Source organism: Schistocerca cancellata, chromosome 4 (genome assembly GCF_023864275.1).
Source record: "Schistocerca cancellata isolate TAMUIC-IGC-003103 chromosome 4, iqSchCanc2.1, whole genome shotgun sequence".
Classification (NCBI taxonomy): Eukaryota; Metazoa; Arthropoda; class Insecta; order Orthoptera; family Acrididae; genus Schistocerca; species Schistocerca cancellata.
Window position 1 is genome coordinate 271,309,757 of NC_064629.1, and position 12,054 is coordinate 271,321,810.

Below are 12,054 nucleotides of genomic sequence, written 5' to 3' on the forward strand. Positions count from 1 at the left end.
GGCATCAAGCTTTTGGTGAAACATGTGTTACAGTAAAATCAGTTGTGTAAGGAAGAGGAGATATAACTGATGTTACAGCCAGAGAGGAAAAATATCTTTCTCATTCTTTACACATGCATTCATTATGATGCCACCCACACACCTGAACCAAACAATATTCAAACTGGTACCTTCCCTCAACATTTCTGTCACTGTACTGGCTAATAACCTCCGTAGATCTGTACGTTGAATGGGTGAGATTTAGATCCCTGTCTTGACATCTAGAGTTTGATATTCTGTAGATTCCCTACATCACAGCAAGCAATTACTAGAATGTCTTCACAGCAGGATTTGTTATCTAGCCTAGTACACTCTACATCTCAAATTATCTATGTACTCTTCAAATCATCATACAGTTTGTAGTGGATACGGTACCAGTATCATTTTACTCCCTTCTTGTTCCATTTCCAATTAATGTGTGGGAAGAATGACTTTCAATATGCCATTTAGTAGGAAGGAATGTATCTAATTGTGCAGTAATGGTTACTATGCTAGGTATTTTCACAACATTTAAAACTTTTCTACGTTCATTTCAGAACTCTGAATTTTAAAACTTGTGAGACCCTGATGAAGGATAATAATAATGTTAGTGATGAGCTCTTGCAGACTACTCAGGCTTATGAGTGTTTCAAAACTTTCCTTCAATATTCTGCATCTTCTACATAATTCAGTTTGAACGAACTACAAATGACAAAACATACAGTACCACTGAATGTACGTGTAAACTGTACTCCTCCAATAGCTTTGACATTGATAGAACATGACTAGTTTTTGGGGTGTTTTACACAAACACTGAATCCACTGTAGTGTAATCAATCTCTTCAATGACAATACACAATTATTCAAATCATCTACTAGCTCCAAAAGTAATTTTTCCATTACAAGTAACATAAAATTCCAGGTGCTGCATCATTCAGTACTCTGCAAGCAAAATAGGATATTTCAGTTTGACAGCATTCTTACTCCACAGCTCCACACAAAATAATGAAGTTGACACCTTTGTCTCAGAGGTTAATAAGCTTACAGAAACACACTGAATATTATGCAGAGAGTCCTTTTGTGGTTATTATTGCTAGTGAATTTACCTATCACATACCAAAAGACAATTGAAAGGATAGTCTTAAAATGTAACCAGTATTTCAAGATAGACGCTGAATCCTATTATTCTAATAGTGTCCATATTATGGGACAAAGGTAGCAAATGTTGAGATAATCCTGTTACAAAAGTTGCACAATATGTGGACAGATCCACAGGTAACAAGAACCCATTTCCTGCAGTCCACTGATGAGATAGGTTTTCCTTCAGGGTGCCTTTACTGTACTTTGATTATCTATTGTATCCTGATATTACTACAGGGAAATTTTGTTATGGTTCCTCTCAAAGGAAAATAGCCAATGGCCTTCCCCGTCCATTTCCTACTAGAGTTTATAATCTGTTTCATTGTCAATATGTCATTAAATGCTAGTGCACCTTCTTTCCTTTCTTATTTTGTAAATGATGTTTCAGGTATTTAACAACTTTTTATTGAGCCATACGGTAAAATCAAGTTCTGTTTCCTTCTAATAAAAATCAGGAGCAGGTGCTGTTCTCATTCAACACATATAAATGATGCAATGTTATGTAATGTATCAGGTAATTATTGATTTGTGGGTTCTCCAAGTAGCTGGATGTCTGTTAGAGATGAAATGTTGCTGGGTTGTACTTCAACTTATAAAACAGCCAAGAAGGGGGATAAAATCTGTTACGTCACTTCATCTGACTATTTCAGAATGACTGATGAACTGAATGAACTGACTGCCTTTAATCCCAAAATAATTTACAGGAGATACATAGATGAATGGAGTGGTAGCAACATTCTTTCTGCTTGTGCTTTAATGTGAATAGAGAACCACCCATGTGTGAGCATTTGCTACAGTTTAGAAAAAGAGTTAGTAATCGCATCAGAATTCTATCAAAAATCATTTTCTGCTCTGAGTCATTATTTTATACATATCACTCTTAAAATGAAGAACAAGTGTGTGAGTGGAAGACTGGCATCTCAACCCAAGGTACAAAAGCAAAACTGGAAAGAACCTACATGTGAGCCATATTGTTGTGTTTCCTTTGTTTCTGATGCTAAGGGGATTTATTCACTATCAATTTATTGCCCAAGATAGCACAATTAAATAGCATTAACACATTCAAATGGTTAAACAGTGGAGGCTTAATTTTGACAATAAAAATTATGATCCTACACCAAATCAGTGCTCCTGGCTACACAGTGATGACAGGTAGCACTTAGCAAAAAAGGGAATAGAGGTCTTTTTTTGATTTTCATTGCTGCACAAAATTATATAACCCTACAACAAAGGAGCATTTTTTATATTAAATAGCTGAAGCACAACTCATTGGAGACCCTATTCAGCAAGAATTTAGATAACTACTACTGCCACTGGGAGTTATTTTTGTGATAACCAGACCCAAAACTTGCTACCATATGGGTACACTACTATGATGCATGAAGACACTCTGACAACTTTCATATTTTCTAACTGTGGTGAACATGCGAATAAGATAATAACTGTAACAGATGGCCTTACTACACAGAAACTAATAACTTCTGGTCTACTTGTAATTTATATATTTCCTCTCATTTCTGCACAAATAATCTTATTGGAAGGTCTTACCCAGTATTTGGTGCATCTCCCATACCATAAACAGACCTAACATAAAATCAAAGGTGTTGCATCCAGTAATTTTAATACACTAACTGCACGATTTTCAGAGGAATGAACTAGTATTTTGGCATTGCATCTTGCACACAATTAGGAAGGAGCTTCTTTTTGGTTGTGGTACCTTACCCTGTACAGGATCCATGCTCATGGGTAGAACCAATTGTAGCTGCACCCTCTGTTGAGCTGTTGCACACAGATGATACTGTATACATGGCTTTCTGCGAGACAGGGAGGCGCCCTAGCTGTGGAGGCAGTGAGGGGGCCAACTGGGATGAGAGCACAGGTTGCCTAACACCAGCTGGGCACAGCGCTGCTTGCTCCTCCCTGCAACAGCACAAACACATCCATGCCGCTCTGCAGCTCTGCCACTTAAATAAGTGTCACATCTAGTAATTTTAATACACTCTCTGCACAATTTCCAAAAATGAGTTTGTGTGATACTGCATCTTGCGCAAAATCAGGAAGGAGTTTCTGTTTGGTTGTGGTGCCTTACCCTGTACAGGACCCATGCTCATGGGTAGAACCAATTGTAGCTGCACCCTCTGTTGAGCCACCATCATGTGATGTCCTGCTGCGGTTGCACATAGGTGATACCGTATACATAGCTTTCCGCAGGATGGGGAGAGGCCCTCGCTGTGGAGGCAAGAGGGGGCCAGCTGGGATGGGGGTACAGGTTGCCTAACACCATCTGACCACGGCCCTGCTTGCTCCTCCCTGCAACAGCACAAACACATCCATGCCACTCTGCCACTTAAATATGTGTCACATCCAGAATTTTGATACACTCTCTGCACAATTTACAGAAATGAGAGTTTGTGTTGTGATATTGCATCTTGCACAAAATTAGGTAGGAGTATCTGTTTGGTTGTGGTGCCTTACCCTGTACAGGACCCATGCTCATGGGTAGAGCCAATTGTAGCTGCACCCTCTGTTGAGCTGTTGCACACAGATGATACTGTATACATGGCTTTTCGCGGGATGGGGAGAGGCCGTCGCTGTGGAGGCAGTGAGGGGACCAACTGGGATGGAGTTATAGGTTGCCTAACACCAGCTTGCCACAGCCCTGCTAGCTCCTCCCTGCAACAGCACAAACAAATTCATGCCACTCTGCCACTTAAATAAGTGTCACATCAGTCATTTTAATACACTCTCTGCACAATTTCCAGAAATGAGTTTGTGTTGTGATATTGCATTTTGCACAAAATCAGGAAGGTGCTTCTGTTTGGTTGTGGTGTCTTACCGTGTACTGGATTCATGGTTGTGGGTAGAACCAATTGTAGCTGCACCCTCTGTTGAGCCGTTGCACACAGACGATACCGTATACATGGCTTTCCGCGGGACAGTGAGACTCCCTATCTGTGGAGGCAGTGAGGGGGCCAACTGGGATGGGGGTACAGGTTGCCTAACAACAGCTGGCCACGGCCCTGCTTGCTCCTCCCTGCAACAGCACAAACACATCCATGCCACTCTGCGGCTCTGCCACTTAAATAAGTGTCACATCAGTCATTTTAATACAGTCTGTGCACAATGTCCAGAAATGAGTTTGTGTTGTGATATTGCATCTTGCCCAAAATCAGGAAGGCGCTTCTGTTTGGTTGTGGTGCCTTACCCCGTACAGGATCCATGCTCGTGGGTAGAACCAATTGTAGCTGCACCTTCTGTTGAGCCAACATCATGTGATGTCCTGCGGCTGTTGCACACAGGTGACACCTTATACACAGCTTTTCGCAGGATGGGGAGAGGCCCTCGCTGTGGCGGCAGTGAGGGGGCCAACTGGAATGAGGGAACAGGTTGCCTTACACCAGCTGGCCACAGCCCTGCTTGCTCCTCCCTGCAACAGCACAAACACATCCATGCCACTCTGCCACTTAAATATGTGTCACATCCAGAATTTTGATACACTCTCTGCATAATTTCCAGAAATGAGTTTATGTTGTGATATTGCATCTTGCACAAAATCAGGAAGGTGACTCTGTTTGGTTGTGGTGACTTACCTTGTATTGGATCCATGGTCATGGGTAGAACCAATTGTAGCTGCACCCTCTGTTGTGCTGTTGCACACAGATGATACCTTATATGTGACTTTCCACCAGATGGGGAGAGGCCCTCTCTGTGGCAGCAGTGAGGGTGCCAACTGGAATGAGGGTACAGGTTACCTAACACCAGCTGACCACAGCCCTGCTTGCTCCTCCCTGCAACAGCACAAACACATCCATGCCGCTCTGCGGCTCTGCCACTTAAATAAGTGTCACATCAGTCATTTTAATACAGTCTCTGCACAATTTCTAGAAATGAGTTTGTGTTGTGATATTGCATCTTGCACAAAATCAGAAAGGAGCTTCTGTTTGGTTGTGGTGCCTTACCCTGTACTGGATCCATTGTCGTGGGTAGAACCAATTGTAGCTGCACCCCCTGTTGAGCTGTTGCACACAGATGATACCGTATACATAGCTGTCCACAGGATGGAGAGAGGCCCTCGCTGTGGAGGCAGTGAGGGGACCAACTGGGATGGGGTTATTGGTTGCCTAACACCAGCTGGCCACAGCCGTTCTTGCTCCGCCCTGCAAGAGCACAAACACATCCATGCCACTCTGCAGCTCTGCCACTTAGAAGAGTGACACATCCAGTAATTTTAATACACTCTCTGCACAATTTCCAGAAATGAGTTTGTCTTGTGATATTGCATCTTGCACAAAATTAGGAAGGAGCTTATATTTGGTTGTAGTGCCTTACCCCATACAGGATTTTGGCTTGTGGCTAGAACCAGTTGTAAATGCACCCTTCTCTGAGCCACCCTCATGTGATGTACTGCTACTGTTGCATAGAAAAACTACTTTATACATGGCGTTTAGTGGGATGGTGAGAGGCCAAACCTGCAGAGGCAGTGAGAGGGTCAACTTGGATGGTGATAGAGGCTGCCTAACACCAGCTGGCCACAGCCCTCCTTACTCCTCCCTTCAACACTGCAAACACATCTATGCCTCTTTACATCTGTGCTCGTTATTTGAAGTTTTACATGCAGTAATTTTAATACACTCTCTGCAAAAGTTATGGAAGAATAAAATTGCCAATTTGTGTTTTGGAATTTCACCTTGCACAATATTAGCTAGGAGCTTCTGTTTAGTTGCAGTGTCTTACCCCATACAGGAGCTTTTCTGGTGGGGAGACCCAATTATAGCTGCAGACTTTTCTGACCCTTTTTCATATGATGAATTGACTGTGTTATGTAGGGACACTGTAGTAGATGTGTCTTTTGATGCAGTGGGGACAGGTCCCAACTGCCTACCCAGTGAGAGGCCCAATGGGATTAGAGGTGGAGGCTGCTTAACAGTAGCATGATGCAGCTCTGCTTGCACCTCCCTGCAACAGCATAATCACATCTATGGCACTCTGCAAAAGTCCTCAGCTTAAGTGTCCCATCCAGTAGTTTTGATGTGTTTTGGTATTCCATCTCACATAAAATTAGCAAGGAATTCTGTTCAGTTCTGGTGCCTTACCTTGTACAGGAGCTTTTCTTGTGGGCAGACCCAATTATAGCTGCAGACTTTCCTGACCCTTCTTCATATGACGAACTAACACTGTTATGTTGGGACACTGTAGTACATGTGACTTCTGATGCAGTGGGGATACGTCCCAATCGCTTACCCAGTGAAAGGCCCAATGGGATTAGAGGTGGAGGCTGCCTAACACCAGCACGCTGCAACCCAGATTGCTCCTCCCTGGAACAGAACAAACACATCTGTGCCATTTGTCAGCTCCAGACCCTAGTTAAAGTGTCACTTCCAATAATTATGACGTGTCTGGGTATTCCATCTTGCATAAAATAAGCAAGGAGTTCTGTTTGGATGTGGTGCCTTACCTTGTACAGGAGCTTTGTTGGTGGATAGACCTCATTGTAGTTGCATGCTTTTCTGAGCCATCTTCATGTAACGTAAAGCTGCTGTTTCACACAGACACTGCAGTATACAAGGGTTTTGGTACATTGGGGACAGGCAGTGTCAGCTAACACATTGTGGGGGCTGACTGAGATTTAGGTAATATGTAATTCCACGGTGTAGGAAACCATGTTGTAATTTTGCTTTGTTTTTCCTACTGAGAAATAAGCAGTCGCTGGATTTGGTTCCATATTCATCCTTTAGTGTCCCTGGGAAGCAGTCTGTCATGAGAGAATCATTTATGATTTGCACTAAAGAGTTTTTCACACTGACTGTACAGTTTCTCTGTACGCACAGAGGCACTTCATTTTTTAGATTGTGCTTCAAAGTGCACAGTTGTACTGTAGTATTGGGTCACAGCATTATTGTATTTGGTGAGTTTTTGTTCCGCCTGTGTTTTGTCAAATGTCTGTTTATGTAGCTTGGTACCTATGTTTCTGAAGTATTGAACTGCAATGTGTGCTCCACTCCTGGGATCATATATTGTGGTACCATGATACTTCAGTGGTATGTTTGTTGTGTTTTCTTCTATTTGTCTCCTCTTTGGTGATTAACGGACTGCATTGATTTTGTTTTCTGCTTTTCCAATAAATTTAACTATTTTTGAGATAATTTTTTAATAATTACACATCAAAACATTCAATCAATCAAAAACAAACTCTTAAACTTACAAGTAGATATAGAAAGCAGTGGTATAAGAACTACTGTTCTCTGTGTAACTGAGCATTGGCTAAAAAACAATGAAATAACTTGTATAAACTTAGACAGTTATAAGTTAGTATCATACTTTTGCAGAGAGAATTTTAAAAATGGTGGAAGCTGCATATTTGTTAGATATTGCTTCTCCTGCCCTGTAACTGCAATTCCATTGGAAAGGTATGCAATTGAAAAACATTTTGAGTGTAGTGGTATAAGTATTGAACTGCAAAATGCAACCCATGTAATAATGTCTTTACAGAGCTCCCAGTGGTGATTTCAGTGTGATAGGCTGCTATCACAATTTTGGGAGAACAAGTTAATTTTATGTGGAGACTTGAATATTGACTATCTGAATCAAAATATAAAATGGAACTAGAGAGCTTACTTATAATGTATGGTTTACATAACACAATACAAAACTACACCAGAATAGGTATGAACACTCAAACTGCCATTGATTACATAATTACAAATATTCAGTCTGGCAGATATAATTGCCTTATAGAAGACATGAATTTATCAGATCACCACTCACAGACAGTAATAATAAAAGAAGTAGGGAAATTAGATTCACTCAGCTTTATCCCATAAAGAGATATGAGAAGTTCCTACATAACAGACCTAAAGATAGAACTACAAAATGGAAAGTGGCCAGAAATGTACTTAACTAATGGTGTTAATGATAAATATAACAGTTTCCTAGATATCTATTTAAAAATCCTTGAAGAATGTTTGCCAACCAAAACTAAACCAATAAAGGAAAAGAGAGGAAATCTACCATGGCTAACAAAAGGTCTATTAGTATCCTGTAAAAAGTTGAAACTTCTACACATAATTTTGAAAGCTCCAGATAGGACTATTCATTTTGTTGAATATTATAGAGTCTATAAAAAGATTTACAATAAAACTCTAATAGCTGCAAAAAAACTGTATAATGGAAATGTTATTACACAAGTTCCCAACAAAGTCAGAAACACTTGGAAGATAATAAACAGAGAAACAGGAAAGTCATCAGGAAATAACAATAAAAGCTTAAGCCTAAAAATCAATAATGTTGTAACAGAAGATCCAATAACCACTAGTAACACTTTCAACCAATATTTTACCAGCATCTGCCAACAACTTACACAGGGTAACAATAGCAATTCTCTGCAAGCCCAAATACTAGTTGAGAATAAACAAAAGTCACCCAGTAACTCATGTTACCTGTATCCGGAAACTGAACAAGAGATAATAAAAATAATAGAGAAACTAAAAAATAAAGCATCCACAGACATAAATGGCCTGTTAAAAAAAAAATTCGAAGCTATCTACTAGGGAAATTGCTAAAACCCTCTGCCACTTAGTAAACTCATGTCTCGAAAAAGGAATCTTCCCAGATAGAATGAAGATTGGCAGAGCACTATGTGCACACATGTGCCAAAATAATTACAGACCAGTTAGCCTCCTTCCCATTTTTTCGAAGATCATAGAAAGAATAATATTTGTTAGGTTAATGGCACTTTTTGATAAAAACTCTATCATAAATAGTAGACAATTTGGGTTCCAGAAGGAAAAATCTACAGTGTCAGCTGCATTTGAACTTATTAATATAATCTCTGCAGGCCTAGATCAAGGTCAAATCCCAGTTGGTGTTTTTTGTGATTTATCTAAAGCTTTTGATCTTGTCAGCCACCACATATTAATAATGAAGCTACACCACTATTGACTTAGAGGAAGTGCTCTTGATATCATAAAGTCATTTCTGCAGAACAGAAAACAAGCAGTGGAAGTGTCACACAATCAAGGGAAACAGCTATCAGAACTACAAGATATAAAACATGGGGTGCCGTCCCACAAGGTACTATGCTAGGACCCCTCCTTTTCTTATATATGTAAATGATTTACCTTGCAACGTAGACAGTGGATTGATACTCTTTGCAGATGACACAACAAGAATAACTGTGAGACCGAGCTTACAGGATGCCATAAGTAAAAGTAATCAAACAGTTGAAATAATCACCCACTGGCTTGAAGTGAATAGGTTAATTCTCAGTTATGAGAAAACTAATGCAATCCTATTTAGGAACAACAAAAGAAAAACAAGTTAACCAACAAATTTGCAGGAGCTAGATGTAAGAGTAGTTGAAAGTGCTAAATTTCTAGGGATCACTGAGGACAGTTGTTTAGGATGGAAAGATCATATTTCCAATATAAGCAATAAAATTAGCACTGCTGCTTTTGCTCTGAGATAAATTAAGCCACTAATAACTGAAGATGATCTGTGCATGGTGTATTTTACATACTTCAATTCTATAATGAGCTATGGTATAGAAATCTGGGGCCACTCAACTCAGCCAATCAAAAAAATCAAATTACAAAAGATACCAATTAGAATAATGGGAAACAAAAGATCAAGAGATAGTTGCAAGCTTCTTTTCAAAAAAATATAAGATTATAACATTCTACAGCTTGTATATATATAAAATTCTGCTCCTTGCTTGGGATCATAATGATAAATTCAACAAAAATGAAGGTGTACACCACCACCACACCACAAACACCAAGAAATTAAGAATTCCGCAGCAGAACACAACTCAATATGAGAGAAACAGTGGTTACAGGGCAGTAAAGTTGTACAACTCTATATCACCACACATCACTAATGACAAATCAAAGGAGAAATTTAAACAGTCAATCAAACAAGTGCTATTAGAAACCCCTTTATATTCAACCAGAGAAATTCTTTCAAATGAAAATAACTGAAGCAAACAGACATAGTACATGAAAAGAAAAATGTACACAGGTACAGAGAAAAAGAAAAAGTAAAATGTGTTAACTCCTTAACAGCATTGTTTTATCTAAAGATTTTGTTTTTCTATAGTATTATTGCTGTTAAATTTTTTTATGTATGTAAACAAAACAGCAGCTAGAATATGTATGTGCTATGTGACTGTATTATCCGTATATATAATATGATGGACCCATAGCATAGAATTATTGAAATTCAATGTTCTGTAATTTAGGTACATCGATTATATATGCCTCATAAAATCTGTTCAGTTTATAGTATCTAAAATTTTGTAACTATGTTGTTAATTTCCAGAAATGTTGTGGCTAAAATTTATTGCTTATCTTAGCAAAACTATAGTTAGAATCAGTAAAAGTAATGTATTTCATTGGAAAACTGACAAATCAATTATGTACTTGGACTTACTCCATAAATGTACACCATAAGCTGTTAAATAAATAAGTGTCTTTTTGTACGAATGGTGTTGGTTACAAAAGGCAGCATTACTTTTGTTGTTTTTTATACTGCTTAGATGCTTGAGGATTAAAGCCTTCAATATCCCATTAGTTACCCAGTTATTTTTATTTTATGTTTTAATAGCTCTTAGTACTTCTTCAAAACTGAAATTCAAAACTGAATTTAAATATTGAAATGAACTTTGAAAATTGCCCATTCATGCTAATCTCCATGTACAAGTGCTTACAAGTTTAAGTGTTCATCTTTATGACAGATCTGACTCTTTTCAGCATAAAGAAAACCATTATGTATGTGAGTATTTTAGTTTTGTTTTTTTACACCTATGTTTAATTTTAAGATCTGATGCAAGTGATTTGAAAGTTCAGAGTTATCTACAATGACATCACATCTTAATTTCTCTATATCATTTATTTTATATTCAATGATTGATGCAGAATGCTTGGTTACGCCTGTGACAGTGTCAGTGGTGATAGTCCATAGCTGTACGTAATGTTAACTTCACCAAGAAGTTTAGTCCTATTTATGATGAAAGTGCAAACAAGAGTGAGACAATCATCTTTCTAAATAATGATAAATGTTTAGTGTATTTGTAAGTAGCTTAGATATCACCAAAAAAATCATGCAACCCCATAAATATCCAAATTACTGACATTAGGTCACAGAAATATTTTTGGGAATCATATAGAAAAATCCTAGGTAATATCAGTGTTCTATGGTTCCCTAATTTAATAGAAAACATATAAAACTTCACAAATATTTCATGCTCTCTTTTAGGTTCCACAGAGGTTTCAGACAGAATTTACCCTTCACGTGCTTCTTTATTGGAATATTCAATCATTGGTTGTGATGGTGTGTCCAAATAGGTGGAAAAGTTTCTTTGATCAACTGCTGCTGCCAATGTCAATGGAGCATCTACCACAGCTTTTAGTCCCAAAACCAGTAAGTAAGAATTAGCTTCTGACCAGTTGGTAATAATTACAAACTGTCACAATTTCTGCTTTAGCACATGACAATGTCATTGAGCAACTAAGGCTACATAATGATTTTTGTAACTTTCAAGTCTTACTTGGCACACATTTCAGATCATGAACTCCAGCTGCATTGTTATAGTTATAAACATCATTTGTTTTGCTAACTAACATAAATTGTATGACCTTTCTCATATCTGCTACTGTCAGCTGGCACCACACAAGGGAACAGTTCACTGTGATGACTACAGAATACATGTCCAAGGATGGGTGAAATGTAGTGAAAGACTGACAGAACCATCCCTTTCCTGGAGGCTTTTCCCTGGCTTGTGTATAACACAGTGATATTGTCTCTCTTTCTCACTTGAATTACAATATCTCTTGCAGTGCCCTGAGCCACCATTCGTTGGCACTCATTGTAGTTTCTGGTGCCTCTTAGGTGATACATCTG